We start from the raw sequence: 27,452 nt of genomic DNA on the forward strand, positions 1-27,452 counted from the left end.
GGAAGTTTCATATAATACTTCCGTTTGTATTAGGTGGGTGCAAAGTAATTGCAGTTTAAAAGGTTAAAAATAATTGCGAAACTGCAATTACTTTTGCACCATCTTCATATTTCATTGTGGCCAGTACTGGGTCGCATGGTCATAACTGGCTGCAAGAGAGCCTTGCAGTGTAGTCTTTAGTTGTAAACACGCTGGAGGTCGTCTTACTGATGAAGAGGAGGATGGATATTGAGTCATAACTGGCAGTTGTGCTGCACGTGGGATTATACACTAATGCCTTGACCAAAATTTAGATATGTTGGAGTTGACGTTAAAAGGTGACTTTTGTTGGTGTGTTATCCTAATAATCCTCAGATTCTTCAGTGGGCTCACATGCATCAGAACATATAGAGCTCCTGAATGTGCTTCAGTCTGGCTCCTTTTACTGGAGGAAATAATATTCACAGAAGCACACTTTCTTCAAGTAATTCAGCAAATATTGATCAACTACCATGTGCCGTGCATTGGGCCAGATCTTAGCAGCGTCTAGGAGCTAGAGCAACATTTCCCACATTGGTTTGATCACCTTCTCCCCCCCACCATGTAAAGTCTATTAACACTTCAAGGAGGTAGTGTCTTATGGGACCTAGTTTGGTAAGTGGTAACCTGAAGGTGCTCATCAGTCCGAGAAACCTTCCATCCTGGCATCCCTAGCATAGGGATTGAAAGAGGAAATTATCTGTTGCTGCATAAAACCCTCCTTAAAGTTCAGTACCTTAAAACTATAAGCTTTTATTTTTGCTCACATGTTCATGGTCGGCTGGGTGGTTCTTGTGGCCTTCACTGGAGTCACTGTGAGCTTGTGTTTGGTCAGTTGTGGGTTGGGAGGTGTCACTGCTGATCTTGCGTGGACACGCTCACTTGCTTGGGTGCCGCTGGGGGCTGGCTGGCCTAGGATGACTTCAGTGGGACCCTGGGATTTTCTCCACGTAGTCTCTTCACCCTCTAGCAGCCTAGTCCAGACTTCTCATGGTAGTCACATGGTCCAAGAGAAAGAGGGCATGAAGCTCCTTGAGGCCAAGGCTTAGAATTTATACAATCTAACTTTTGCCAAAGCAAGTTACAGAATCAGCCAAGATTATGTTGGGGATAAGAAGCTCAATCTTTGAAAGGAGCTGCAAAGTCACATTGTGAAGAGTGTAGAAAGCCGAAGTAGTAGAGATTGGAGCCATTTTTGCAGTCAATCTCATACAGTGTCCCAGGGAGGAAACGTTTCACCTGTGTGGATCCCTGATCCTTTTCTGTACCTTTTTTCCTTCCCGCTTTCCACCTAACATGCATAGTCGAAATTCCTATGCGTCGAACATCTTGGTAGCTACTTTGATGGAATTAAATCAGTTGTCTTTACTCTCCTCAGTGTGTTGGAATCCCCCAAACTCAGTCACCAGATGGTGGGTGAGACTTTTGAGGAGGTGTGCTTTGTAATATCACTGCTGGCCTTTGGGATGGCAAGAGTGCTCCATTTCCTGTATGCTCTATAGCTAAACTGCCAGGAAGTAGGCATATGACATAATTGTAACCTGTGACATAAGTGAAACCTACTAGACTATAGCTGAGTCGTGCCCACTTTTTCTTTCACACTTTCGTCCAGTGCCTTCTAAACACCTAAGGCTAATAAAAGCAATATGGACAAGAAGTCACAAATAGGAGAGTAGTTTGAGCCAGTCAATAGCAAACATCATAAATAGAGACCATTTATCAGTGCAGTCCCCGTACCTTACTCTGTTAAATTGTTCTATTCATATGTACTGTGGAATGTCAGAATAAATTATTAACACTTTAAAAACTATGATAGTTATTAAGAAGACCTTTCTCTGTAAGTTTCAGTGTCTCTTCAGTCATCTGCTGTGGGTGCTTTTGTTCTTAATCTTCAGTTTGTTTCAGGCAGTGCCAAGGGGTGGATCTGATGCTATATCTTGCCTGATAAGGTCTGTTACGTTGGGCATGTTACAACATCGGAAACGTGCAATCCCCTCATCCAGGAAGTGGGCATGTGGTGACACCTATCTCAGTGTATTCAACAAGTCCTGTAATGGTCACATATGAGCATCACTGATAATACCTAACATTGCCATGACATGGCACTAACCGTGTGTTGGGTACAGTTCTCAACAAACCTGTAAGTTAGATGCAATTATAATCCCATTTTTAGATGATACGATCGAGGCACAAAAAAACCTCAAGACCTGAGGCTTGTGCCCAGGAACCTGGCGCTGTGGTCCTGTCACAGAGTCAGGCTGAAGAACTGCCTCTGTAGGTGTGTGTCCATGGTTGTTTAAAAAATGAGAGAAGTAAAGGTCTAATTTTGACAGAATTGAGAAGGATGGGATCAATGACTTAGATTTTGAAAATTAACTTTGGACTCTTAATACAAAGCCTGCCCGGGCAATTTACATAGCTATTTCTTGCAAGTATGTTTGACTTTCAAAAGTAATCAGATTGTATTATCTGTTCTTTGAGAGATTACTGGGCTCTGTGCATCTTGAAGGTTACATTGGCAATCAGCATTAATTTCATTAGCCATTTTCCTTCCCATTAGGGTCTTTTTTTCTTCTTTTTCTTTCCTTTTTTCAAGTCTATCTGGATTCTAGTGGAGATGATAATTTGTGGGATTATATGGGGCAACTCAAGTTCATTGTTCAGGGAGCCGTATTAGTTACAGAGAGCAAACGCACAGCTTGCCTGAACCTCGTGGATCTCTGATCCAGTATCACTGAGCAGTGTTCTCTGTCCTTTCCATTTTAGCCCAAAATGCCCATTAAACGGCAGTCGGGTGAAGAGGCACGTGACGTTAATAGGGAGTAACTTTCCTACTACATTTTATGATTCACTCAAGGGAGTCACACTAAAACTACGTGAACAGAGGAAGGAATTCCCCTGGAAGTCAAGGACAGAGAAAGTCACGTGAAGAAAAATCAATAAGTGATGCCTGTTTGCTTTTATGTTTGTCGTAGTCCATTGGGGCTGCTATGACAAAATACTACAGACTAGGTGGTTTGTAAACAACAGACATGTATTTCACTCAGTTCCAGAAGCTGGAAGTCTTGAGGTCAGGGTGCCAACATGGCTTCTAGATGATCACGCTCCTCAAATGGATGCATTTTTAATTTAAAGAAAAACAAGGAACTTTTTTTTTCACCTGTGCGAGAGCCCATGATGAAGTCTCTTTACTTTATCTTGTAATTCATAGGCCAGAAGATCGAGTTTGAATATATCATATTTACCTCGACATACTTATAAAATACTAGTAATTTTGCTAGTAACAACTAATTTAGGTGAGATTCTTGCCATATGCCAGGTACCATTTTAGTACTTTATAATAACCCTTTTTTCCTCACAATAACTCTTTGAAGTAGATACTGTCATCTCTTTTACAAATAATGAAATTGAGGCACAGAGATCCTAAGTAACTTGCCTAAGCTCACACAGCAAGGTTAGTGGTGAAGCTAGTATTCAAACCCAGACTGTTTTAATTGCTATACTAGTGTTTCCCAAGTATCAGTCATTCAGATACCACCTTCATGCTTTCTGCCATGATTGTATTCCACTCCTATTATTATTTAATGTTTCCACTTTCCCCCCACAAATATATGTATTTAAAAAAGAAACCTCAAGTTGCTACCTTAAATTAAAAACTATTATGTGCCACAAATAGTAGAGATAGTCAAGTTAAATGAAAACCAAATAGTGTCATTCACTCATGAGTAGATGACAATGCTTGCCAAAAATCTTGAGTCAGTGGCCTCTTTTTCTTGAGAGACGGTTTGGATGGGTGGGGGGAGGTAGAAGAAAGGAGGGAAGAAAGGAGGGAGGGAGGGAGGGAGGAAGAGGGGAGAGAGAGAGAGAGAGAGAGAGAAAGAGAGAGAGGGAGAGAGAGAGAGAAATTGAGATTCCTATTGGAGCATTCTGTGTTATTCCAGACTCAATCTATATACCACCTGAAATCATCTTACAGGCTACCAGTGACCAGTGGCTCTGGAATCACTTGTCTAAAATATGAAAATGTACTCTCTCCTGAATTATCTTAGGGAGGGAGAAACAGAAGAGTGTGGAAATGAATTCAAGCCTTTATTAGTTCAGCCAATCAAAGAAAGCTGTTATCTGAATTATTAAATTGCTTACCTGGTTCCTAAAAGACCCTTTCCGATTTCTTTGTGGAAAGAACTGTGGGTAATTTTGACCCAAGTTATTATCTGTAGAAGATGTGGTTCCCCCTGAATTTTAAACCAGACTACTTGGAAGATGGTCTTAAGTTGAGCCTTGCTTCATCCTTGACCCATATCTATTGGTTTGAAATGTCAGAGAGCTTTAGGCCTCTTTCAAATACCTGTTGGAGATCATGTTCCGTGTCTGTTACCAAGGTGACATTCTCTGTATGTATGTGCTGTGCGTGATCAATATAGGATTATTATATTTGATTATGATGAGAAAAGTGAAAGGTGTCTTCATCTCCCACTTTGTCGTAAATGATGAGACCTAGTGTGTTTTCATGTAATGAACAAGGGATCTTCCTTTTAATTCACAGGCCTCTGTAAAAGCAATTCATGGACATAGTTAAGACTCATCAATGTGAACAATAAGTTAATCTGCATCTGAAGGTTTTACTGATTACCTGATCACATGATTTCCACATGTTCTGATTACATTTTTACATCACATGAATTCTTAATTGGGATGATTCTGTTTGCAGCGCCTCTTCTGTACCTGGTGAGCCTTGTAATGGGGAAAGTTCAGCTTGACAAAAGTGTTAACAGACTTAAAGATGGTGAATGAAACTGGGTTGATCTTGCTCAGCATCCCTATTTCTATTTTTAAATATTACAGTGAATATTAATATTAAGTATTATAGCTGCGAATAGGCAGCAAGATATTAATCAAATGTGGCTTGTGTTGCTGGCGAAATATTATAGCTGTTTGCTGTTCAGTGTGCCGGTGAACTTCAGACAGCTTTCAGTAGATTTTGAGCCTGTTTGGTTGCTCAGAAGAGGTGGGCGGGCTGCGGGAGGACATGTGAACATCTGTCCACACTATAGCTGTCGCTCCTGTGGGCTCTGTATCCCTGGGGCCGCCGTGCCATTCTAGCCAGGACGGTGTGCTGGGATGGATCAACCACTGTTTGGTGACGTAATAGAGAGCTCCTTTATTTGCAGGTTTCATCTGGTAGTGCCATGGTACATTTCATCTGATTAGTAAATTGTGCCCAGCGCTGGTCTGTAACAGTGTTGCTGCGGCTTGTTTAGGTGACGCTTGTTGTTGTCCCACTCTACCCTGGGCTAGGTTTTGGAAACCAGAACTAGCTCTGGAAGTGTGTCCTGATTTCCAGAACAAGAGTATAGAGAAAGTCATTGGATAGTTAGATCCTCAAGGGCGTGGGCCATGTCTCTTTACTCACCAGTGTACCTTGGCATCCGACATAGCCCTGAATGCGTGGTAGGGACTCAGTAAGTAATGTGTTGAAGCAGTGAGGCAACCGAGTTAAATTGGGCCACTGATAATTCTTGACACCATGTCATTTTTGCTTGGTGACAGGAAACCACAACAAAACTGTGTGTGTGTGTGTGTGTGTGTGTGTGTGTGTGTGTGTGTGTGTGTACGGGTGCACATGAGCATTTTACAGCTTTCTTAAGAAACAGTATCAATTTCAGTTTTTGAAACTAGAAAGAATACAGAGAGTTATCTTGAGTTAATGGCTGGTTTCCTACAATAACAGTTTCCCTGATTGAAAAAGGTACTTTCAGGTTCTTTCAGAGATGGAGAAAAAGATAGCAGTGACTTCTGTTCCTTTCGTTTTTGTATGTGTGCAAGAAGAAAGTGCCTGCAAGGATTTAGAATAGAGAGAAGCCATGTGGAAAACAGTTTTCTCCCAAACTTTAGGTCTTGAGGATTAGTAGAACATACCAGGAAATAAGGTTCTTTTTCTTGGGAAGTTACTAATACAGGCAGCTTGAAATAGCATGAAAAAGACTTTTAGTAGTGGCGGGTTTTCAGATAGTTTGCTGGAGAGAAAGGCCCACATTGAGGAAAGGCAGAAAGAAAGCCTGAGTTACATTATCAAGTAATTAACACAATGCAGTCTGGAGCAGGATGGCAGCCCACATGTTCTTAGCACCTCCTGTGTGTCAGGTCGTATAGTATATTATTTTTGAGACAGGTAATATTATCCCTGTCTTACAAATAAGGAAACTGAAGTTTATAAGGATATCTGTACTTAATCCAATACCACATTAATAGCTAGCTAGCACATATAATGGGGCTAGGGTTTGAATCCAGGCCAAGTTTTTCCCCAGGTTGAGCAGTTTCTTGCTGTGTAGTTCATAGCTTTTACCATTTTTAAAGAAAGAGGTCTATTTTTACAGGGAAGGTAATGTTGGATTGTGAATTCAGCGATGTATGCCTGAGTGTGCATGTGTGTGTTTGTGGAGAGGGTGGTGGGGGCGTGGTATCCAGATGGTCCAAATCCTTGATACCTTGTTTCCCCGAAAATAAGACGTAGCCAGATAATCGGCTCTAATGCGTCTTTTGGACCGGGTCTTATATTAATTTTTGCTCTAAAAGATGCATTAGAGCAGCTTGTCCGGCTAGGTCTTATTTTCGGAGGAACATGGTTCTCAAAGTGTGGTCCCTGGACCAGCAGCATTGGCATCAGCTGGGAGCTTATTAGAGCTGCAGTGTCTCAGGCCTCACAGCAAACCTCCTGAGTCACAGTCTACATTTTTAACAAAATCCCTAGATGATTTGTGTGCATCTCAAAGTGATAAGCTCTGGTCTAAACTGTGATTCCAGAGCAGCTATCTGAGTGGTTGGCATATTGTATAAAAGCAGTAATAGTGCATAGTGGCAATACATTATTATCCCCGCTTATTGAGTACCTACTATGTACTAGATCATATGTTAAGTGTTTTATATAGATTTTCTTATTTAAAATTTTTCCGTAACCCTGTGAGGTGGTATTTTTGTTTCTGTTTTAGAGACGAGAGAACAAAACCAGAGAGAGTTTAGGTACTTGTCCAAAACCAAACAGCCCCAATGTCAGTCGAGGTGTGTCCAATTGCACCCTTAATCTCATGCTCTCCAGCTTATCTTACAAATCAATAGATATTGATTACCAACGTCTGACTGGTGATAAGAAAGTTTACCTTACAGCACAGAGCTTTGCCCATTCACAAACCATTTTCTGTGAAATGAATTTTATTTTATCGACTTTAAATTGTGAGATAAAAATGAAGTTGGAGCTCTTGAATAATATCCACCGTTGCTTGTATTATGTCGGGCATATTTTTTTCTTGGAATAGAATACAATTTTAGACTTAGGAACTTAGGAAGCATTTTTAGTGTTCTGTGGATTCTGTCTAACTTTAAGGATAAGTACCTTTTTCACTGGTTACTGATAATTATAATAAAAGGATCCAATATTACTGATAATATTGATAGAATGCATTATGATAAAAGATGTTGAACGCAGCTAGCATGAAGAGTTAGCAGAACTTTGTTGAGTATATATTAATATGGTATTTAATTTTTGTTGTTTATTTCTTCCCAGAGTGGGTTTTTTTTGTGTGTGTGTGTGTTTTTTTCTTTTGTTTTGTCAAATGCTTTTGTTTCATGATTTGCTAGGTGCTGGATCCAGGTGGACTGAATTGGCAGTGTTTATTAGAATGTCATTATGCTTTACAATAATGTTCTCTATTAATTTGTCCTTTGTTCCCTGGAACAGTGAGTTGACTCTATCCTGAGTATACTGAATTGTTGGTTTTAAAATCAATCTTTAGCAAGGTTAGAAGGATCAAGGACACTATTAAATAATTGCTTTGGTCTTTCATCCATAGTCTTTTGGGGGAAAAGGAAGCAAAAAATATCTTTTTTGTGTGTGTTTGGGGATGTGGGGGAGAGGAAGGAGAAGGGAATGAGTCAGACACTAAAAGTTTCTCTCTGAACCTGTTTGTTTGTTTATCATGTCAAGGTAAATGAATATGCTGATACTTTCTTAAATACTTAGGTAATGAGAATCAAACAATAGATTTAATATTCTATTTAAATCTAGGGGAAAATGCTATCCAAGCATATTAAAGGGAATTAGAACTGATGGTATTTATTTGGAAACACAACCTGCATTCATGTTCACTGGTCCTATAGTAAAGCCCTCACTTAATGTCGATAGCTTCTGTGACTTGAAGCAAAACCATGCAAAGCGAAAGGGGGGGGGGGAAATACTGAAAGTGGGAGAAAACAAATCTTCATTAAAAGTAGGAAATGGCAAAAGGCCAGACACTGAAGAACGTCTGCCAAACTTGGTGATCTTTGGAGCAAATCCAGGGAAAATCAAACTTGTTTCTCTTAGAGCACCAGCAAGTGGAGGCTCTGCAAAGACCAGACAAGGAAGCCCTTACTCGGAACAGAGAGGTTGAAGGCACAGGTGGGTCTCCTGAGAAGTAGCGCTCATTCCTAGTTTGATGTTTTCTTTGTTTCTTAGATTATGCAAAACCCTCCATGTTTTTTTCCCTATAATTTAGGTTTATATTTTGTGTTTTACTTGTTTGTAAATCATTTCTTGCAAATGTGAATAATGTAACAAAATCTTGTTTATTGATTTATTAACTTTAGATAGAATCAGAGTCTATTGACTCTTAGATATGAAAACTTTGAAAAACAGCACATTCATACTTCCTCCCATCTTCTCTAATCTCTTGGTTGTATTCCATGTTATAAATCTTAACATTTTCTTTCTTATAGTTGCTGTGCCTGTATTTATCTTCCAGCTTTCTTAAGAGAGGAAGGTATAACATTGTATAAATTTAAGGTGTATGTGATAATTTGAATATTGAATACAGATCTGTTGCAAAAATGATTACCACAGTGAGGTTAGTTAAGACATCCATCACTGCACAGAGTTATCTTTTTTTTTTTTTTACGTGTGTGGGTGGTGAAAGATTTATCACATTTTCATTTTATTCTGTATACCATAATTGTTTGGCTTCCATTTTATATTTACATAAATTATGTTGCAAAAACCGGAACAAAAGAAAGGGTCAACCCAGGAAGCCTACCAGAAGGAAAAGAATTAAGATGAACCAGCTGGTTGTTAGAAACCATAATGTAAAAGGGATAAACTCATGCATAAGAAGGGAGCTGTCTTTTGTCTATGAGTCATCTTAAACAGTCATTACAGGCACATAAACTGAAATTCAGCGGTGGTTGTGATTAATATGATAGACAGAGGTTTTACTTGTAATGTTAATGCCTTCTGTGGTCTGAATTTTTAAAACAAACTTGTGTTACTTTCACAATTAATTTTTAAGACGTCTCAGCCTCTATCCATTCATGGTAAGACACAGATGTGTGTTCTTTGTGGTAAAGAGTGACACTGTGGAGCTGCCCGGTGTTTGTCACATGGGAGGCCCTCAGTGCATAGTGGCTAAAGAACATCTTCTCAAGATACTATAGTATTAGATGTATGTCACATCTGCCCAGAGCTTTGGAGTTTGTATTCTCATGCAGCCTTGTGACATTATCGTGAGAAGAGATTCTATTGCTGTGTTACAGATGCAGAAAATAAGGCTCAGGGAAATGAAGCTGCTTGCTCAACAGCACACCATCCTGTACCATCCAGAATCACTTTTTAAGTAAAATATTTTTGTCAACATTAATAACGTGGTCTCTTCAATAGAGTGTTATAGATTCTACTGAATAAATATTGATAATCATAAGTATATTTACCAATTAAGACATGTTTTTAAAATTATATCTTCGTATAAGAAAGAATAAAGGGATATACCTCATTTTAGAGAGATTTCCATCTTTCAACGGACATGATTTGGAAAACAGCTTGTGTGGAGCAGTTTGTTTTGGGCTAGTCAGGGTAGATGAGTGTGTAGTGTTGGCTTAATTATCTTGGTGGGACAGCTGTGAACTGCCAGTCTATCCCTGGTTCTATCCTGAAAACCCACTTCTTCACATAAATGAGAGCGATAGACTGTATGGGCATTCCTTGCTGGAGATGTGTGGGCGTTGCAGGACTCTGACTGGAGATAAATGGAAGCGTTTGAGGTCAGTCGTGTTTTACACAAGATTTGCTGGGGGCATATGACTCAGTTTCTTCCTGTGCAGGTGGTTGAAATGTGCACATATGGATGCACTATGTACCGTGTTTGTATGCTGTTTTTTAATTGTTACTCTGGGCTTGGCGTCAGTGTTTTGGCTGAGGTGCCCACTCTGTAGGATACATTGGGTGAATGTTAATCTCTGAGGTCTGACATTCAACTTTTGAGGACAGATGGGTAACCCCTGTAACAGCCACATCCTCTCTATTAGCAACTGTGAGGTTCGAAACAAAATGTTCAGCTTCTTGAAGGCAGACATCACTTTGTCCCTTATATTTTCTAGCATAATGCGAGGAATAGCAGATATTCATTAAATGCCTGTGTGGTATGGTTGCATTCCACATGCTTCCATTTGGAAAACAGGTTTAGCTCTATAATATTGAGTAATCTAGAAATTGATCACACTGTAATTTTAGAGATATCAGTGCAAATTGGGATAGAAGGGATGCCTGATAATTTAATGGCTTTTCTAAGTGCTTTGAAACTCATCACAGTGTCGGCTTTGTTGATTAAAAGTTGGCAGGTCGAATCTACAGTTGTTAGCATTTCTCCAATCTGTCTCATGAAATACAATTCCCTCTGGATGAACAATACATAAAATGTTTCTCAATAGATTGATGACGAACACGAGCATTTAAAAAACAGAGAAATCCTGCAGTATAGGACTCTGTCTACATTAGTGTAAGTTGACCATCCTAAAACTTCACACTGGAATTTTATTTTGCAAAACATTTTATATTCTCTGGCACATTTTGGGACACAGTGGATAGAGTCTTAATTTGATGTAGAACTAAAATCCTTTTGAGATATTTATAGGAAAAAAGTCTCCACATTTTGCTGTCTGTGCAAGGTAGATAATTTCCAGATCTCACCTTCATTATTAGTTCTTATTTATTTTTCTTTATATCAACACAGATAGTAACTTAAAAGTTTAAAAATTCTGTTTCCTTTCTTGAAACCCGAATGTATGATAAAGGAGGAAAACCAGCAAAAGGTGGCAGGCAGCTGGGGAAGTTGAGCCAGATGCTCAGCAGCTTACAAGTTACTGTGTTACATTTCTTGAATCGTGAGCCATCAGTTTTGCTTTCCCGTAGGTTTGTGTCTTGAAACTTTTTGTGGCCTTCATTATAGAAAAAATAAAACAAAGATTTGTTATGACGAGTTCAGGTGGAGGCTTCATATTTTATACTTCATGTTGATAAAGCCCAGTCTGTGATCCAGTGGTATTTCTTGTGATGTGCGGGGCCTCTTCCTCATTCCTTGGCAAGGTGCCTATGGAAAGCATTTGCTTCTATTTGGGGTTCTGCTTAGAATGGTGAGAAGAGTCTGTCTCGGCCACTTTGGATATTTAGTTGTGGCTGTGGGCACTGCTTGCCAACCTCTCACTTTGTGGCCAAGGGGAGGACCAGTCTCCTTCCACTCGCCTGGCTTCGTGGGCTTACCCATCCTGAGTTTCTCCCTTCTCCTCCCCTTCTGGAAGGAGTGTGTTTATCCAAGAACTGATTGCCCCGGTGGTTTTCAGCCTGCATCAGGCATCTCTCAAGAGTGTGTTTCTGACCTGGTGAAGTTTAAATCCTACTTACTCCTCTTCAGGTAAGAGAGCATACTGAAAATGGCTTTATGAGTGGAAGTAGATTTACAAAGGGAGGTCGTTTCGATAAGTTTATGTTTTTAATAGCTTGTAGTAGGGCTATCACAGTTTTATTTTCGTGGTGCCTGAAACGGTAGTGGTAAAGAAAGAAAATGTTTCTGTTTGTAAATCTCTTAGACCACTCAAACTGTTCCTGAAGATTGCTTTATTTATTATTGATGTTTTTCTTTAGATTTTTTTTCAATAAGTGATAAACCTAAGACAAAATTAAGTCAAGAAAGTGTTTTAAACACTATCGTTTTGTGTTAATTCTGGTTTTAATTAGATACAGATTTATTTCAATGTCTGTTTATAAAATTTCCCTAAACCTAACATATTCAAATAGATTTTTCAATAAGGTATTCATTGGTATTATTTCATTGGCAGATAGGATTTTTAAAAGTCATTTAACATTTCTATATTTTAAAAGTTAAACACACCTGTGGGGCCAGGGGGCGATATAAGAAATCTCTGTACCTCCCCACCCAATTTTGCTGTGAACCTAAAACTACCCTAAAAAAAAGTCTATTAAAAAACTTAACCACTCTTGAAAATACTTTCTATAAATGCCTAAATATGAAGCAATTCAACACAGTGTTAAATGTTTTTCCATCATGTGTTAATTATTATAAAAACGGATTCAGTTTTGTATTTTTATAATTAGGAACAAAAATATAGGATATATTTCAATAATTTATGTTTTGATTGCCACTTTTTGAGTTCAACATTAAGATAGGTAAAATGATTATTTTAAAAAGTCTCTTTTCCCAAATAGGCAGTGAGAATGAAAATATAATTATTGTCTTAGAACTCTTACTTCTTCATTGTCTTGGAAAGTTTATCAGAAATTATGTAAAATTGCTTCCTGAAATAAGAGAGTGGAAATTAATAACTTAACAAGTTGGTTAATATATTTGGTAATATTTTTGAAATCATTTTTCATGTAATTACACATATTTGTAAACAAAGATGTGATGCCAAAGAATGAAACTTGCAGTCAGTATGGAATAATTGGCTTCAGATGGCTTAGGAAAATACTTCATGTTTGTGTACTTTGTTTGGTCAGTTAGGAATATCTTTGTATCTTTAAAGATATCTGTAATCATGAAACAAAAGGTAAAACCTTTAGTTTCGTGTGAACCACGACTCGTCACAGCTATTTGAGAATAAAACAGTCTTTATTATAGCAATTGAACTATACAAACATGATAATTCAAATAAACTTATTTTAGATGTATATATACGTAAATAAAATGTAACAGTCTGTGGCTGTTTTTAATGGGGAATAAAGAAATTCCACAGCTCTGTCTTACAGCTGAAATGGGGACAACGTCCAGAGAACTCTTGATAGTTACTTGTTGGAGAAAACATTTTATACACATTTTACATTAAAGAGCAATTACATGTAAAATGATCCACTCACCAAAGGCATACAGAATATTTCTAGACCCATTGGAGAATGTGAAACTTTCCAAAATGCTCAAAACAGGTTCAACTGTGTTTTATTTTGATAGACTCTCTAGGGCTTCAGGGCTGGAGCAAGGTCTGTCACACAGGTGGAGGCTAGGACTGAAGCTTTGAAGCACTTGTGAGGGGAAGGTGCTTATAGGAGACAAGGTGTCCAAGACCTAATATTGCTCACTTATTTACCTATACCTGTCCTCTGTATAAAGTTAAAGCTGCTACTGAGAAGACAAGTTACTGGGGCTCGCTCTGCAGACTTGGTGTGAGATCACCCCACTGCATCTCACACTTGCAGGTGTACACGAATCACCTGTGATTTGGTTAAATAGCAGCTCCTAATACGACAGGTGTGGGATGAGGCCCGAGATTCTGCAGTTTTAACAAGCTCCCAGGGACTGCCAATGCTGCTGGATCACACTGACTACCGAGGAGCTACGCAATGTCAAATACCTGTTCAGATTATTATTTTTGCCTTAATGGACATTGTCTAGTCCACACCAAGCAGTGAGTTTGCGAAGCATTTGACTGGGAATGTGATTGAAGTGAACTAACTGTGACACTGGCCCCTTCACAACTGATGCAATTGATGACGTGTGTGTGACCTGCTGTTTGTTCTGGAAGGAATGTGCGGTATTGTAACCTCTGACGAGTTTCATTAGCTGTCCTTTTCCGGGACTCATCATCGTTGGTAGCCTTGCTTCTGGCCTCTCAGTACAAGTCTCTCTTAGCATTTCCGCAGCCACCAAGGCCGCATTCACTCCTTCCCTCTGCCATCACTTTCCTACCCATCAGGAGCCTTTTTTGTGTGTGTGTGTCTTGCTCCTGAGTGTACTAACAGCATCTTCTGCCCGACCTGGCTTGCAGGTGCCCCGCTTGAGCTCACTGTACATTTAAATATAGAAATTTTGTCTGTCGGGAGCTACTTCTTTCCCTCTCAACACGTAATTTCCTAACATAATCAACCAGTTTCAGGCAATTGATTTAAAAAAACAAAAGAACCTTCCATGTCTCAGCTTATTAGACTTGTGCTTAGAATTTTCAACTTAAATATTCTGCCACGGTCCTAGAGACCACGTGAACTCTTGAAGGGAAGAAAGTGGGAAGTGGGGTGGTAATGTGACATTCTGAACTCTTCGGTAATTCCTTTCCTATTATATCTTCTTCTCCATTTTTTTTTAATGAAACTTGCACACATATGGTAATTTGAAAGTTTTATAGTGAACAACTGTATATTCACCACCTAGATTCCACCATTAACATTTTACTTCATTACATGTCTGTCCATCTACCTATCTCTTTCCCCATCTCTCACCATCTTATTTTTGATGCATTTTAAAACAAACCACAGGCATCAGTTTGCATATTTCAGCATGCTTGTTATTAACTAGAGTTCAATATTGGTTGACAGTTTGTATATGAAATTTAGGAGGTATGATCAAACAATATGGTGAATGTTTAAATAAAAAAAAATATTACAGTAAAAGATACATTGTCATTAATCCCCTGTCGTGCAGGGTGTCATGCAGGGTCTCTGGTCCCGCTCCCCGCATAAGAACGCAGGATATGGTGAGGCCAAAAAGGAACACCCACGGAGCCATAGATGGAGAGTCATACCACTATAGTCTGGCTCGCGGTTGGGTTGGAGACACAGGAAGCAGGAGCCCCACGATCCGCAACCTGCCATCCACTTGTCTCTGCCAACCAACCTCACTTGCTAACTGCAGTCCACCTCTCTGCAATCCGCAAAACACACTCTGCCACTTGCCAGCTCAGCCACCATCTTCTTGCTAGCCCCCATTTTCTGCTAGCGTAGCCATGGCAGTTATATTAATGGCCAATGGCTCACTGGTTACAGTTGATGGCCAACTAGCCACAGCTGATGGCCATGCAATCACAGTTGATGGTTATTTACTACCTGAGCCAGCACCTTTCCACATAAGGGCGAGAGCCTGGAAACTGCACTCCTGACTCTGTCCCCATGCCCCCTTCAGAATATTCCCCCTTGCTTGGAACACACTTATCCCATCGTTCTTGCCACTTTCTGAAGCAGTTTTAGAAATCCTCTTTCATGAGTGTCTTTAGTTGCCTTGTAGTGGCTGCCTCAATGTCCTGAATTCTTTTAACTTTGGGGAAGAGCTAGAAGTCACACAGTGCCAGATTCGGTGAATAAGGTGGATGAGGACACACCGTAATGTTTTCATTTGACAGAAATTGCCGTATACCAGAAGCGATGTGTGACACGGAGCATTATCATGATGGAGGATGATTTAGGGCACGCTCTAAAACACACCTTCTCTCAACCATAGCTCACACCCGACTGACTGCACCGAACAAGTTGAAACTTGTCACACACTGTTACTAAGGTTGGATGTATTACTTCCCATATTGAAGATCCCTGCCTTTCCATTGGATGGCACTCGGCAGCACCATTCACTGTATTTTGTGATCACAACGGAAAGGCTCCGTGTCACACATCACTTCTGGAACAGCAGTTTCTGTCAAATAAAAACATTACGGTGTGTCTTCATCCACCTTATTCAACCGGACCTGGCACTGTGTGACTTCTAGCTCTTCCTGAAAGTCAAAATGACCATGAAAGGTAAATGTTTTGAATCAATTCAGGACATCAGGGCAGCCACGACAGCGCAACTAAAGACACTTACGAAAGACGACTTCCTAAATTGCTTCAGAAAGTGGCAAGAATGATGGGATAAGTGTGTTCCAAGCGAGGCGGAGTATTTTGAGGGGGATTAATGGCCATGTGTCTTTTACTGTAATAATTTTTTAAGTTGAACATTCACCATATTTTTGACCACAGCTGAACAAACAGAGAAATGCATATATCCTTAGTTGTATATACCGTGTTTCCCCGAAAATAAGACTGTGTCTTACATTAATTTTTGCTCCAAAAGACACATTAGGGCTTATGTTCAGCGGATGTCATCCTGAAAAACCACACTAGGACTTAAATTTTCTGGTTAGGTCTTATTTTCGGGTAAACGCGGTAAGTTGAGCTTTGACCAATGAATGCCCCTGTGTAAATCAGTCCCATCACCATCACCTGAGAAAGTCCCCTCACATTCCTTCCCAGCCCTTATGTTCTTTTGTGTCTCCTTAAAAAAGGACTTCTTGACCACACATAAGTGATTTGTGATCAGTTTATTTCTTCAAACTACACTTTGATCGATTTTATTTCATGCTAGTTACTTTCATAGTTTAGAACTACATAGTGTACGACACTTTCTAACAAGCTAATACTTAGTTTGGGCCAACTCATCGTGGTGTTCTTATTTCCAACAAAAGTAAAATTTTTACAACAGTAACAGATTATCTAATTTTTACTTGGCAGAAATTACTTGCCAGTGACTTAATTGATTCTTATAACATTTTACAAGATGGTTGGTGAGATCATATAAATTGAGATGCAAAGACCAGGAGATAACAGCAAGGTAAGAAGTTCATTGGGCTGACATACCTGGTTTCTCTGGATGCAGTAGCAAAAGAAACAAACAAAAACAAAACAACAAAAAAACCACAACAACCCTATTTCAGGCCAGGCATTTCAGTGAAGATTATTTGAAGATGTATTCACCTCATAATTTAGCCTGAAATAAATAGTTCATACTGCTTCTTCAGGAAGTGTATTTATTATCCTGTGTTAATCTTAGTTCCTGACATTCCATGTTTGTATGCAGTACTTTGTGTCAACTTTACCCTCAAGTACTTCACAGACTACTGGGTTGATTTGGATCCACAGTGCTGTGTAAAAACTCCTCCATCCAGCTGGCAACTCCAGCGGGCAACTTGCTTGAAACACCAGGGTCTCAAAATGACCTGCTGCTAGGAAGTAAAACGTCCAACCAGGCCTTTGGTCACAAAGAAGCAGTTTTTAAATAACTACATAGCAAGAAGGTAGCATAGCAGAAAGGTTATGGTTAAAACGAACTGAATTCATAAAGTCGTTGAGGGACAATAAAATGCTCGTATTGAGTTCTTTGAAAGTGCCATACAACTCCCATTTTTAATTTGCTTGTTTTCACTGTCACGTTAATATACTTTCAAGGAACATAAGACTCATCTTCTGAAAACCCACACAGCTCCTTTAACTGTTGCTTACATAGAGACTTAGTTTGCTTTTCCAGTGAATACTGATTTATAAGCAATGGATTTATTCAGCTGTTTTCAGTGAGGAAAATCCATGTAGTATAACTCAGAGTTAGAGATTGTAGAGTAGATGCTCAGAAGCTTCTTTTACTGTCTTCAGAATGAAGGCATGAAAAATTTATAGTACTTTTTAAAGGTACATCATTTCGTAGAAAGTTTGTTTTCTTACTCATAAAGGAATGCGAGGAAATATGCCAGCCATTTTTAAAAGCACGGTGTGCTTAGAACCAAATTGAACAAATATTCAACAGTGTGTGATCCTTAGAACCAAATTGAACAAATATTCAACAGTTATCTATTCAAAATTTCAAACCAGAGACTGGCTGAATCTTGGTAGGGCTAATACGTAGTTAACTACCCGTAGGCTAAAGAAAAAAGTTCTTACATGTGTATTTACTCTCTTCTTATTTTCCAGGGTACTTAATTTATAGTTGCTTTTCTCTGACATAAAAGGACAGAATAGTTTTTGCAAACACTTGCTGAAGTCAGTTATGCTAAAATAACTCAAAGAACCATGCTGTAAGAAAAATAAATTCAGTTGTAAATAAGCAACTTTCCACTGGGTTACAACAGTATGAGACCTCTACTTATTATTTCATCTTCTCATGTAATTGGAGCAACGATAGGCATATGTCTGCATTTATTTGTACTATCATGTAACAGAGAATCATGAGAAATGGTAGTAACTACTTCTCCTTCTTACAATTTTGAGCCCCAGTGGAGAAAAATATCAGTTATCTTCTCCCATATGTTGCAGAACGTTTGCATTTGTCGTAAGTTCATCTTATAACAAAGGGCCACCATTTGTGCAGGTTTTATTATATTTTCAGCTTCAATTACAAATTTAAGTTTCTAGGACGGGAGAGAAGTCACCAAGCCAATTTCTGTTGAGTGGAATATTTAACCCTTTTTCTACATAAATCCTGTCTACCCTGGAAAGTTCAGCCTAAAACCCAACCATCCTGAAGTTGTCCTCACTGCTCTAAGTCAAATCTCTGCTAATCTCTTCCTTCCTTGAGTACATATTGCGTTGACTTACAAACATTTTGACATCGTTCTTCAGGGCAAAGACTATTAATTACTCTCCAATTGTTTTGTGTATTAGCCTTGTCTTCCCAGTGATATTTTAAATTACTCTGTGTGAGAACCCTATTTTACACTTTTGCATTTCCTACTTTTTCTTGTTTAGTGCTTTGGAGAGTCTTCAGTCAATAAATATTTTCGGCTGGTTGCCTGAATATTAAGAGGCCACTTGTATCTGCAAATGTGAGTAACTTCATTTCCCCCCTCTTCTATCAATTTACCCTAAGAATATAATTAACAGAAGGATAAAATTAACAGAAGGATTACTTAAGGCAAAATAATTTAGACTTTTATGTTTCTTTTTCCCTTCATTTTTAAAAGTTATTACCATTTATCTGGCCATGTTTCAGTAATAGTCTTAACATTTAGCACTTTAATGATTCCTTTCATTTGCGAAGAACAAATTGTTTTTCCATAATAATTTCATTTCCCAGATGATTATAAAGCACGTTGGCCCCATTGATGATCTAGAATGTAAGAAAATTCCGACACTCTGAAGTTCAGCTTCTGAATGACTTGGGAGCAGAAAATGGACCACAGATTGCTTTCGGTGCATCTTGGCCAGAAATATAGGAGTTCTGTCAACAGCAGAGCTGTTTGCCTCTGTAAGCTTTGGTCTGTAGTCTGGAGTGGAGCACTGTGCTGGAAAAAAGTCTGTTCTGTTGGTTTATCCATCCTTTGTCCATATTTCAGCCATGTCACATGATTGGATCTATCCAATAAAGAAAATAAAGAGCAACAATCAGTGTTGTAGTCATACTTTGCCCTTCCCAGGGCTACTGGTTGCTAATTTTATGCAAACAGATTTTCTGCATCTCCTAATAAATTGAGAGAGCCAGCAAAGCCTGGACTCTTGTTCTCCCTATTAGAGGAGGCACATGCTCTCCAGTTCAACCCAGCATCCCCCAAATCCCTGTAGTAGTTTCCTGTTGCTGCTATATAACAAATTGCCGTGAAGTTAGTGGTTTAAAACAACACAAATTTATTATCTTACAGTTCTGGAGGTCAGACATCTAAAACAGGTCTGCAGTGTTGTTTTTTCTGGGGCCTCTAAGAGAGAACCTGTTCCTTGCCTTGTCTAGCTTCTGGATGCTGCCCCAATTCTGTAGCTTATAATTGCATCACTCTGACCTCTATTTCTGTTGTCCTATCTCCATTGATCTTACTGCCTCCCTCTTCCATTTTAGAAGAGCCCTTGTGATTACATTGGACCCACCCATCTCTTCATCCCAAGATCCTTAATTTAATCAGTCTCCAAAGTACTTTTGCCATGTAAGATAACGTAGTCGTAGGTTCCAGGGATTAGGATGTTGACATCTTCAGGGAGTGGGGTGTTATTCTGCCCACCACATCCCAAATTCACCCCTCTTCCCCCAGTGACGCCTTCAAGCTATGACATCTAAAGTGTTGAACAACTGTAATTGATTTCTACTAATGTGGAGTTGGATATTTATCAAAAAAAGATTTAAAAAAAATTTTTTAAATTTATTTTTCAATTACAGTTGACTGCAATATTATATTAGTTTCAGGTGTACAACAAGGATGGGAATATTTAAAAATTGATTATTTTATCCCTCTTTTTTCACAAATCACTATATGTTGATCTATCTTGTTTTCTGAATGTTATGTTCAATAACTTAAAAAATGAACATACCTTCTTTCTCTCTTGGCTTGGCTTTTCTTCTTTTTTTTTCTTTGCTTTTTTATTTTTTTTTTATTTTACCTGAAATTCTTTTATATTTCAAGTCCTTTTTATATTGTGGTTTTCTTTTCATCTATATAATAAACTTCATACTCCGTAAGTCATTTTTTCCCTTCTTGGTTCCTTGACTATAAATCTCTCAAACCCTAGTTTTTTTGCCTGGGGGAATTTCTGTGATTTGTGTTTTTCTTCTTTGTTTCTCCACCTTTTCATGTAATTTCTTCTTTTCATTCTGTAGCCCTTCCCTCTCAATTCTCTTCATCTTTTTCATCTGACAATAGAAAATTATATACCTTTAGAACTTGTGACACTGTCATTTATTGGCAGAACATAATATAATACCCACTTTGACTGATAAGAGAGAGGAAAAATAAATGTCAGAAATATACAAGCTACTTAGTAACCTAAGAATTGAGTAAACTTCATCTATACTCAAAGGTATCTGAAGTAGGAACAATTTGTCCATCTTTTCCAAAGATCATGAAATTTTTTAAAATTAAAATTTATTGGGGTGACAATGGTTAGTAAAATTACATAGGTTTCAAGTGTACAATTCTGTAACACATCATTTATATATCACGTTGTATGCTCACCACCCAGAGTCAGTTCTCCTTCCTTCACCATATATTTGATCCCCTTACCCTCATCTACCACTCCCCTCCCCCCTTACTCTCTGGTAACCACTAAACTGTTGTCTATGTCTATGAGTTTTTGTTTCTTTATTTGTTTGTCTTGTTCCTTTGTTGCTTTCAGTTTTATATACCACATATCCGTGAAATCATATGGTTCTCAACTTTTTCTGTGTGACCTATTTTGAATCTTGAAATTTTTCTTTTGAACTTTCTTGTTGTTTGTGCTGATAGTGTAGCTATTGAAATTAATTACACTTTGTTTTACTTCATTCATGGGTAAGGCTGTTCCAGAACTATTTAAGGGCATTGTTCCAGAAAACCAGGGTATATATATATATGTATATATACGTATATACATATATACATATATATACATATATATATATATATATGTCAGTGATTCTCAAAGTGTGGTCCCCAGATCAGCAAATCAGTGTTACCTGGGAACTTGCTAGAATTGCAAATTACCAGTCTCCACTCCAGACCTATTGTATCGGAAGCTCTTGAGGTACAGCCCAGAAATCTGTGTTCTAACAAGCTGTCCGGATTCTGATGCACAATCAAGTTTAAGAACCATTGGTACATTGCATTATCACACTAAGGGGCTGGGTAGAAGGATACCTCTTCTCGGTCTCATTTATAGATCAATTTATACATTCACTAACCCCAGTCTCCAGGGATGTCGCTTTCAATAAACTATTTTCTGCGAATATTTTCAATTCAAATAAACTGTCCAAAGTCACCTTATTTTACCTCGGAAATAGTCATCTATGGATTGCTATCACGAAAAAATAGTTCTTAGTTGAAGAATCTACCCACAGGGCTTAAAGCTCACGTTTACCAAACTAAACACAAGTTTCATTCCTGGAACTCACCAACTTGTTCCTATCATAGATAGGTCCATTTCTCATCCATAAAATTTTGGCAGTTTCAGTAAGTGCTAATGTTTCAACTCACTGAAATCTTTAAAATAAATCACTAACTTACTCCACATGCAAGAAAAAAATTACATTCCCTCTCCCTGTCTGCTTCCTACAAAATCATTCAAAGGAAAATTTCATATCTACCACATAAGCCTGTATCCATGGCAAATCAGATCATCCCTAATTTTGTCTCCAAATATGATGAAGCGTCCACTGGGACACTTAAAAAATACTAACTTCCTTGAGCTATAATTTACATGTAATAATGTGAATCCATTATTGGTGTCCATTTTGTATTTTAATGAATGTTGAAACAAGTGTGTATACCAGTGTCACCATTACCAAAATCATGATACAGACCCTTTCAGTTACCTCCAAAAGCTTGTTCCAGCTTCTTTGCAATCCATCCCTCCAAACCCCTTCACCCCAGACAGCCACTAGTCTGCTTTCTATCTCTATAAATTTCTTTTTGCATTTTCTAGGATTTCTTACAAAAGAATCATGTATTCTTTTTGGACAGCTTTTTTTCTTTCAGTCTAAAGTTTCTGAGATTACCCCATATTATGTGTATAAGTAGCTTTTTTAATTGCAGAGTATTAATCAATTTTATGGATATATCACAGTTTATTCACCTGTTATGGACATGTATTTTTTTCTTTTCCAGTTTTGGGCTATTAAAGTTTCCATGAACATTGGTATACAAGTCTTTGTATGGACATGTTTTTCTTTCTCTTGAGTAAATACCTGAAGAAGGGATGGCTGGGTCATATACGTGTTCAGCTGCATAAGAAATTGCCAAATTGCTTTTCAAAGTGGTTGGACAATTTTGCATTCATGCTCCTAATGCCTGAGAATTTCCACTGGGCCATTTTTACATTTTGTGATGTCAGACAAATAGAAATAAACTTAATTTTTTGCTGATATCTAATGTATATATGTTCACATTACACACATACATAAGTATATACACACACATAAACATAGAAATGTGGGTGTGTTTCATTATGTCATACGAAGAAGCACAGCACCAATTTTGCTAGTAAAATACAAAATTCTGTTTTATACAAATATAAAATTCTAACCTGTGAGCATGTATACAAAATCCTTCAATTGCATATAAGTGATTGGTTTCTGCTTTTTTTTTTAATATTTGTTTACTTTTGTCATTTGCTGACCATTACTGATAGTTAAATGACTTTTAAGAAAAATTATAGTGACGCTAACATGAGGAAATTCTTATTAACTTGTTGCCGTCTGACTTGGGAAAAGGTAGCTTGTCAGATGATTTTGGTGTTTGGAATAGCCTGAGACCTCCGGTACCGCCATGCAAAGTGTAAGAACCTCTGAGATGAACAGTGAGCAGAGGTTGGTGCACGTGAGGGAAACTGAGGAAGAATGGTCATGTAGGGAGTAAGAAGAATGGACTGGAGGTGACTCCAGGGAAGAGAGATTTTCAAGGACGAATGGTCAGGACCCCGGGATCACATGAGGATGGGACCAATGGAGGTGGCCACCGTGGTGACAGGGAGGCAAGTCGTATCCACCATCATCATGACGGCAAACAGAATGTGCAAAAAATGTCCCGTACAAGTAAGAGCAACATGCGGTAAGGGCAGAGGGCAGGACTAATTCTGTAGTTGGAATGCAGACAGGAAAGTGTCGGGAAGCTTCAGAAAGAATAGTTAGTAGAGCGACAGGAGAGCAGAGGAATACAAGGCACCTCAGCTTTATATGTGAAGTGCTGGCATTGTTGAATAGTGTTTGTAGAGTATGGAAATAAAATATATGGTTGGGTGGTTTGTTATATAGGATTATATCCTAAAGGTATGATGAGGACTAGTTAAACTGCTGTTGTTTATGTCATACAGCCAGCAGAGTCCCTGGGACTGGACTGAGCCAGGGGTAAGGTGCCGGTATAAATTTCAGTGACTCATCTCTGGTGTCTAAAATAGCAGCAGGCTAGGGGTCAAACTGTAGTAAAGGAAGGAAGTCTTTCTGACACATGTTCCTATTGAAAGCAAACTTAGCACCAGTATATGTAATGCAATTTTCTCAATTTTCTCAAGGGAGTTGGATGGAGAGGGTTAAGGGGGGGAAATGGGTCCTGAACCTGCATCAAATCATGAAAGGTAATGTGTTCTGTGCAAGGAAATTCTGATTTTATCCTACAGATCAGCCATTTTCAGTACAGCTTTAGGCATACCTTAGGCATAAATTAAGATATTCTCATGGAGTACGTGCAGGGGCTCAGAGACTCTTAAGGGAATAACTTTCCAGGTTTTTAAATTCAGTATATGTACTCTTTCCTAAAATTGATCTGCCTGAGAATGCATCTGCTCCCCTTCTCACAGAACGAAGGCATTCCTCTCATCTTTCCAGAATCCTAATATGACACATTGTCCTGTGATATGAAAACATTCCAAGTGCTAAACAAAAGGACACTTAGCTTGTGTGAAAATTGAAGACATATTTGAATCATGAGTTTATAGGTAATTAAAAATAATTTTGGTGATGGATCACTGTTTTTGATGACCTAAAAGTCAAAAGGAGTTCAGAGATTTAAGAGTCGATGGGGGGGCCGGCCCGGTGGCTCAGGCGGTTAGAGCTCCATGATCCTAACTCCGCCGGTTCGATTCCCATATGGGTCAGTGGGCTCTCAACCACAAGGTTGCCAGTTTAATTCCTCGAGTCCCGCAAGGGATGGTGGGCTGCGCCCCCTGCAACTAAGGTTGAACACGGCACCTTGAGCTAAGCTGCCTCCCAGATGGCTCAGTTGGTTGGAGCGCGTCCTCTCAACCACAATGTTGCCGGTTCCACTCCCGTAAGGGATGGTGGGCTGTGCCCCCTGCAACTAGAAAACGGCAACTGGACCTGGAGCTGAGCTGCGCCCTCCACAACTAAGACTAAAAGGACAACAACTTGAAGCTGAACAGCACCCTCCACAACTAAGACTGAAAGGACAACAACTTGACTTGGGAAAAAGTCCTGGAAGTACACACTGTTCCCCAATAAAGTCCTGTTCCTCTTCCCCAATAAAACCTAAAAAAAAAAATCGATCCTCTAACTGGATGTGGAGTGTAAATAGATTAGATTAATCCAGGCTTGTCTCCCAGGTTTCTGACTGGTCACCAGATGGATTGTGGGGCCATATAGTGAAGTGAGCATCAGAGGATGGGCAGGTATGGTAAGCAGAAAAATAGCTCCCCACAGGTGTTCAAGTCTTAGTTTCCAGAACTTATAAATGTTACCTTCCATGGTAAAAATGGAAGTTGCAGATATGATTAAGAGTACGGACCTTAAGGTGGGTAGATTATTCTGGGTAATCTGGGTGGGCTGAATTTAATCATACGAGACTTTAAAAGTAGACTTTAATTAACTGTTGCCAAAAAGAGAGAACAAGAGGTGCGGGTGGAAGGGATAGAGGGTCATTGAGAGAAAGAGAGAGCCCAAAAGAGAGCCCGAGAGCTTGCATGAGCACAGATGTTAGAAGACATGACAGGAGAAATCCAAAGCATGAAAGGAACTTGGGACTGATTTACCATTATTGGCTTTGAAGTAGAAGGAAGAAGGGAGAATGGGCCAAGGAATGTGAGTGGCCTCTAGAAACTGGCAATAACTAGGAAACACATTTTCCCCTAGACTGGCCAGAAAGAAACACAGCCCTGTGGACACTTTGATTTTAGCCTGGTGAGACTCGTGTTGTACTTTTGATCTACAAAACGTCTCAGGTCATGAATTCGTGTTTTTTTGAGGCTCAAGTTATGTGGGTTTTGTGATAGGAGCAATAGAACACTAAAAACAGCAGATTTGTCCAGGTTTTTCATTGGGAAGGAGATAAGTTTTTCCTCACTTCATATTGCATTAGGTATGCCAAAAGTGTGCAGTCTAGAATCATGGGCGTTTTAGTCTCCGGTGCATGCTTCCTTTAGTGAATAAGATAAAGTAGATATGAGGAGCATTTTCTTGGAAGCTTGCTTTTTTTCAATTCTCTGCACTTCAAGGTCCTCTTCCTCAATATTAGGGGTTGGAATAGATGATCTCTGGTTCCCTTCAGTTTGAAAATCCTGAAACTATTTGCCTTTGATAAAAACAAAATAAAACCAAACACATTACTACCCAATATAGTCTCTTCACTGGCGAGGACGAGGAAAATATGAAGAAGCACATGCATCAATGATTGGTGAACGTAGGAATATAACATTTACTCTAAAACGTGAATGTGGGCTGTGCTTCTAGTGCCTTATGTAGGAAAGGAAACTTCCCTAAACATTAGACATAACACATGCCCTGGAATTTCTGTGCTGAAATCCCTCACTTTGCATCCGGGTAAGTGAATTAGAAGGTTCTGAATAGGAGCATGTGTTGCCCTGATAATCTTGTGGGCCAGATATTCATCATCATAAAAACCTCTCTGTGTCTGGGCATTACTGTGGTTTATTACGTAAAATAATCAGGTATTGCGGAAAGGATTCTTCTCATGAGCACTACGACTCATTGTTCAGAGATGTCACTCTCACAAGGAGAATCAGCTTCTTCTCGATGGAGAAGTTTTCCATTATGCTGGTAAAGCTGGTGCTACTCTTTGGATTCTGCAAGCCGAGAGGTTTGTCAGGGGTGATTGTGTTGGATTTCTGTAGGGAAGAAAGCATGCTCAAGTCAGTGCTTTGGGCTACCTCTGGCTTAAGCTCAACTTAGCATGAGTAGTGCTCCGACTGAAATCCCCTTCTGCCCAGGGGCTAACGTGTAATTTCTAACACAACTGCCGCCTTTAACACAAAGATGGGCACTCTCATTAACCCAAGGGAAAGACTGCAGGCAGTGGTGCCATGAGGGCTTTCCAGATCACTTCAGTGTTGTTAACTGATCCCCTTGGCTGAAGATCACATTCCTATCCATTCAAGGACTCCAAGTGCAAATTCTATGGGACATAAAGCTGTAGATTTCCTAAGAGTTATCTCATTAAGAGGGAGTTTGTAATGTGATTCCATCTGGATCAGCTGTTGCTCTCATACCCTGGAAAACTGTGTTCTCGCAAAATTATTTCAGCACTTGAGCAATAATTGAACAAATGCCCTTGAACTTGTTATTCAGACATGGGCTGCCAAATGCTAGAGTGACGTGTGGAGACGATAAGTCCAGTGTGAATGAGGCAGTTAAGCTGCAGGGCCCATATGCTCTGCCTGATTGTGTTGCTGAGCAAAGTTCTTTGGAAATCAATGACCTTGACCAAACTTGGGAAAGCTGATGGAGATATGGCCACCAGAGAGGTCCAAATGGTTGCCTTTATCTAGTGCCAACACATGTCTTTGGCCTCATACACTGTGTGCAGCTCTCCTGTACTGGCATTGTTTTCATGATATTAGTTTTTTCGAGGAACACTGACACTGATCCACTTAATTTCTGTGACCACACTGCCAGTGTCATGGGACATGTGTCATAGGAGACTCAGGGCAATGAGCATTGTTTTCTTGTCATATAGATCACCATTCAAGGTATATCTCAGAGTAAGCCTTGATGAAGCCCCCAGATCAGATGTTTCCTTGAGGACTATTTGGTTATATGTTTTTCCCCCTACACCTCTGTTTTTGTTATTTCAGGGAACTCTAACAAAATACCATAGACTGAGTGGCTTAAACAACAAGCAGTTATTTCTCATAATTGTGGAGGCTAGGAAGTCCAAGACCAGGGTTGCGGCAGATCCATTGTCTGCTGAGAGCC

The 27,452-nt window shown here is 39.2% G+C and overlaps 1 protein-coding gene across 10 annotated transcripts in view; it reads left to right on the forward strand.

Annotated features, from left to right (window-relative positions):
- PLCB4 (phospholipase C beta 4) overlaps nucleotides 1–27,452 on the forward strand; it is a 402,352-nt gene that overhangs the window by 91,796 nt on the left and 283,104 nt on the right. For 5 of the 10 annotated variants that reach the window (XM_081033471.1, XM_081033467.1, XM_081033461.1 and 2 more), the window contains exon 2: nucleotides 18,584–18,660. The exons of 4 other annotated variants lie outside the window; for them this stretch is intronic. The gene's annotated coding sequence lies outside the window, so the exon portion shown is untranslated. Of the gene's footprint in view, nucleotides 1–8,408; nucleotides 8,453–18,583; nucleotides 18,661–27,452 lie in introns of those variants that run through there. One more of the 10 variants, XM_081033466.1, reaches the window with a different exon arrangement.

The sequence above is a fragment of the Rhinolophus hipposideros genome (genome assembly GCF_964194185.1).
Source record: "Rhinolophus hipposideros genome assembly, chromosome: 22".
NCBI classification, from domain to species: domain Eukaryota; kingdom Metazoa; phylum Chordata; class Mammalia; order Chiroptera; family Rhinolophidae; genus Rhinolophus; species Rhinolophus hipposideros.